The 5,656-nt window shown below is 36.1% G+C and overlaps 1 non-coding gene across 1 annotated transcript; it reads left to right on the top strand.

The window, feature by feature from the left end:
• Positions 1-396: 396 nt before the first annotated feature.
• On the top strand, positions 397-501 carry LOC138176304 (U6 spliceosomal RNA). The gene has a single exon (XR_011172211.1). It is a non-coding gene; the product is annotated as a U6 spliceosomal RNA (small nuclear RNA).
• Positions 502-5,656: the final 5,155 nt, after the last annotated feature.

The following is a 5,656-nucleotide window of genomic DNA, read 5'->3' as shown; positions in this document are numbered from 1 at the left end:
TAAATCAGAATTAATAAAGCATTTGAAAAAAAATAAAATAAATAAAAAATTTTTTAAAAGGAACAGAGGTGAAAACTTCTGTCTCAGTCCATAGAATTGAGCCTATGGGTGGTCACTGCATTTTTAGCCTGGTCAAGATAGGGAAACTAAGTCCAACCTACCCCTTCCCTCCCCTCCTAATAAATAACCCTTTGTTTGGGTAGGGAAGTCACAGCAAGGATGGCAGCAGTGTTGTTGTCAGCTGCTTATTTCCCTACTTACCAGGTTAATGTGTGATCCACGAATACATGGTGCCTCAGTTCTTTGCCTCTTTAATGTCCTTTTCTGCTCTTAGGTGAAGGATTGTTAGAAATAGTTACAACCTTTGAAATGCTGAAACTTTGAAAGATTGAAGAGGTGCTTGCTCAGCAGGACATATACTAAAACTGGAATGATACAGAGATATTAGCATGGCCCTTGTGTGAGGATAATACACAAATTTGTGAAGTGTTCCTTATTTTTGAAATTAAGGAGGTAAATAGACATTTTTTTGGAGGGGGGAAGGTAGGGCAATTAGGGTTACTTGCCCAGGGTCACACAGCTACTTTTTTGTGCTAAGTGTCTGAGGCCGGATTTGAACTCAGGTCTTCCTGACTCCAGGGCAGGTGCTCTATTCACTGTGCCACCTAGTCTTCCTGGTAAATAGAATTTTAGAAAAACTAGATGTGATAGTCATCTGGAGAAAATTGAATGGGGATAGAAAGGAATATACCTTTTTCTCAGTGGTGTATGGCACCTACACAAAAATCAACCATGTGTCGGGAGATAAAAACCTCACAAGCAAATGCAGAAAGACATTAATATTAAATTCATCCTCAGATTATGATGCAATAAAAATTATATGTAATAAAGGGCCATGGAAAGACAGATTAAAAATTAGTTAGAAACAAAATTATCTAATCCTAAAGAATGAGTGGGTCAAACAACAAATCATAGAAACAATCAATAATTTCATCAAAGAGAATGACAATAATGAGACAACATTCCAAATTTATGGGATACAGCCAAAGCAGTTCTTAGGGGAAATTGTATATCTCTAAATACTTACATAAGTAAAGTAGAGAAAGAGAAGATCAGTGAATTGAACATGCAATTTAAAAAATCTGGAAAAATAAATTTAAAATCCCTGATTACATCACATATTAGAAATTCTTAAAATCAAAGGAAATTAACAAAATTGAAAGAAAAAAACTATTGAATAATAAAACTAGGAGCTGACTTTATTAAAAAAAAACCAATAAAGTAGATAAATCTTTTTTTTAATTTTATTTAAAAAAGAGAAAAGAAAAAATAAAAAAGAAAGAAGAAAACCAAATTACCAGTATCAAAAATGAAATGGATGAATTCACCACCATTGAAGAGGAAATTAAAACAATAATTAACTATTTTGCCAAACTCTATTCCAATAAATCTGACAGTCTAAATGAAATGGATAAATATTTCCAAAAATACAAATTGCCCAGATTAACAGAAGAGGAAATAAAATATTTAACCCCATTTTAGAAAAAGAAATCGAACAAGTCATTCATGACCTTCCTAAGGAAATAATCTCCAGGGACAGATGGATTTGCAAGTCAATTCTGCCAAACATTTAAAGAATAATTAATTCTAATACTATGTAAACTATTTGGATAAATAGGCGAAGTACTCCTACTAAATTCCTTTTATGACACAATATGGTGCTGGAAGAGTCAAAACAGTGAAAGAAAAGCCACCTCCAATATCTGTAAAATATGACTCTAAACACATTTTAGAGCTACAGAACCCACAAAGTGACAGAAACAAATCTCCCACTGAAGGCAGCCAGGCAGCCAACAGGAAGGGTCTATCGCACCAAACTGGGAGCCAAGGGCAGTCCTGCTTGAGCCGTGTGTGCCCAGACCCAGGGTGTCCCCAGCCAGCGGCACATACAGGCCAGAGAAGACTTCAACTTCTCAACTCATAAATGCCAAAGAGAAAGTAAAAGGACAGTGGGGAACCCTGTTGATCTAGGGTGAGAGAAGAGCAGGGTCCAGCCCTTGCCCCCTGGGCAAGAAGTAGCAGCATGACAGCTGCAACTGTTGTCCTGTGGCTGCCACCTGATCTCCTGGCCTGCAGATCATAGGGGGACCAAGTGACTATTCAGAGGGTAATCACTCTTGCTTTGACTTGCTTGGATCTGGGTTGCAGTTTTGGGTGGTGGTCCTTGGGTGAGGAACAAGGTGCCAGAGCTTGTGGTGGCTGTAGAGAGGGTGCCCTCCTCATAACTCTGACGTTTGTGAAAACTCCAGAAATTTGAGACACAGTTCTCTCAACTCTGGAAACAGAGTTAGACCATGGCAAAGAGCTTAAAAGTCAAGTAATTGACTGGCAAGATGAGTAAGCAGAGGAAGCACAATCAGATCACAGAATCCTTTTTTGGGGGACAAAAAGGATCAAAACATGGAACCAGAAGAAGACAACAAAGTCAAAATTCCTGCATCAAAAGCTTCCAAGAAAAATGTGAATTGGTTACAGGCCATGGAGGAGCTCAAGAAAGATTTTGAAAATCAAGTGAGAGAAGTAGATGAAAAATTGGAAAGAGAAATGAGAATGATGCAAGAAAATCATGAAAAGAGAGTCAACAGCCTGATTGAAGAAAATAACACCTTAAAAAATAGACTAACTCAGGGCGGCCAGGTAGCACAACAAGTAAGAGCACCGGCTCCAGTGTTGAGAAGATCTGGAGATCGAATCCCAGGCTCAGACACTTAGCACCCACCCAGAAACACCTGGCCATGTAACCTTGAACAAGTTACTTAACCCCAATTGTTTAGGGGAGGTCAGGTGGCTCAGCGAGTAAGAGCATTGGCTCCAGTGTCGGGATGACCTGGATCAAATCCGGGCTCAGATACTCAGCACCACACCCAGAAATAACTGGCCGTGTAACCTTGAGCAAGTTACTTAACCCCGATTGCTTTAAAAAAAAAAAAAATAGACTAACTCAAATGGCAAAACATGCTCAAAAAGCCAGTGAGGAGAAGAATGCCTTAAAAAGCCAAATTGGCCAGATGGAAAAGGAATTTCAAAAACTCACTGAAGAAAATAATTCCTTCAAAATTAGATTGGAGCAAATGGAAGCTAATGACTTTACGAGAAATCAAGATACTATTAAACAGATCCAAACAAATGAAAAAATAGAAGGCAATGTGAAATATCTCACTGGAAAAACCACTGCCTTGGGAAATAGATCCAAGAGAGATAATTTAAAAATTATTGGACTAACTGAAACAATTATTTAAAAAAGAGCCTAGAAATCATCTTCAAGAAATTCTCAAGGAAAATTGCCCTGATATTCTAGAACCAGATGACAAAATAGAAATTGAAAGAATTCACCAATCACCTCTTTTAAAAGATCCCCAAAAGAAAACTCCTAGGAATATCATAGCCAAATTCCAGAGTTCCCAGGTCAAGGAGAAAATATCATAAGCTGTCAGGAAGAAACAATCTGAGTATTGTGGAAACACAATCAGGATAACACAAGATCTAGCATCTTCTACATTAAGGTATCAGAGGGCTTGGAATATGATATTCCAGAGGTCAAAGGAGCTAGGATTAAAACCAAGAATCACCTATCCAGCAAAACTGAGTATAGTGCTTCAGGGGAAAATATGGTCATTCAGTGAAATAGAGGACTTTCTTGATAAAAAAAAAAAACAGAGCTGAACAGAAAATTTGACTTTCAAATACAAGAGGTAAGAGAAGCATGAGAAGGTAAACAGGAAAAAGAAATCATAAAGAACTTATTAAAGTTGAACTATTTATATTCCTACATGGAAAAACTAATTATAATTCATGAGACTTTTCTCAGTATGATGATAGTTGAAGGGAATATAAATGTATATATATACACCCACATACATATATATGTATAGAAGGGTATAAGTGTGTATAAATATATATATATATATATATATATATATATATATATGAGTACGTGCATATGCATGTACATACATACATAGACAGAGGGCACAGCATTAGTTGAATAGGAAGGGACAATATCTAAAAAATAAAATTAAGGGGTGAGAGAGGAATATATTGGTAGAAGGAGAAAGAGAGAGATAGAATAGTGTAAGTTATATAAAAGAGGTAAAAGAAAACTGTTACAATGGAAAGGAAGAGCAGGAAGGTGAAAGGGAATGTGTCAACCTTACTCTCATTGAATTTGGCTTAAAGAGGGAATAACATACACACTCAATTGGGTATCTTACCTTACAGGAAAGTAGGGGGAAAAGGGATAAGAGGGGGGATGATAGAAGGGAGGGCAGATGGGGGGAGAGGGTAGTTAGAAGCAAACACTTTTGAAAAAGGACAGGGTCAAAGGAGAAAATAGAATAAGTGGGGGGTGGGATAGGATGGAGAGAAATATAGTTAGTCTCTCACAATATAACTACTATGAAAACATTTTGCATAACTATACATGTACAACCTATATTGAATTGCTTATCTTCCCAGTGGGGATGGTTGAGGAGGGAAGAAGGGAAAGAATCTGGAAATCAAAGTTTTAAAAACAAATGTTAAAAAAATTGTTTTTTACATGCAACTGGGAAATAAGATATACAGGCACTGGGGTATAGAAATCCATCTTGCCCTACTAGGAAGTTAGGGGGGTGATGCAGGAGAATGTAAGAGAGAACAGATTGGGGGAAGGAGTATTCAGTAGGCTCTCTATCTTGGATTGAGGGTAGGGGAGAGACAGAGGGAAAATTTGTAACTCAAAATCTTATGGAAATGAATGTTGAAAACTAAAAGTAAATAAATAAAATATTTAATAAAATAAAGTGTTTCCAGGACATCCAGTTTGAAAAAAGAAAAAGAAAATTATAGACCAATTTCCCTGACTAATATTGATGCAAAATTTTAAATAAAATATTAGCAAAAAGATTACAGCAATTCTTCACCAGGATAATATACTATTGGGGGATTTACACCAGGAATGCAGCATTGATCCAATATTAGGAGAGCTTTTAGTAACAAAACTAACAGAAATCATATAATTATCTCAATAGATGCAGAAAAAGCTTTTGAGGAAGTACAGCACCCATTCTTTTTAAAACACTAGAAAGCATAGGAATAAATGGAGTTTTAAAACAATAAGGAGTATTTGTCTAAAACAATCAGCAGGCATATGTAATGGGGATAAACTAAAAACTTTCCCAGTATGATCAGGGGTGAAACAAGTATGCCAGTTATCACTATTATTCAATATTGTACTAGAAATGTTAGCTTTAGCAATAAGAGAAGAAAAAAATGGAAGGAATTCGAATAGGCAATGAGGAAACAAAACTATCGCTCTTTGCAGATGATATGATGGTATAGAGAATCCTGTAGAATCAACTAAAAACTACTTGAGATAATTAACAACTTTAGCAAAGTCAGAGGATTATAAAATAAACTCACAAAAATCATCAGCATTTCTGTATGTTACCAACAAAGCCCAGCAACAAGACATAGAAAGAAAAATAACATTTAAAAGAACTGTACACAATATAAAATATTTGGGAGTTTACCTACCAAGACAAACCCAGGAACTATATGAACACACTTATAAAACACTTCACACAGATAAAGTCAGATCTAAACAATTGGGAAAATA

Source organism: Petaurus breviceps, unplaced genomic scaffold (genome assembly GCF_028583685.1).
Source record: "Petaurus breviceps papuanus isolate PSGF00001 unplaced genomic scaffold, PetGlider_PUasm1.0 84, whole genome shotgun sequence".
Taxonomy (NCBI): domain Eukaryota; kingdom Metazoa; phylum Chordata; class Mammalia; order Diprotodontia; family Petauridae; genus Petaurus; species Petaurus breviceps.
This window is presented reverse-complemented; position numbering and strand designations above follow the sequence as displayed.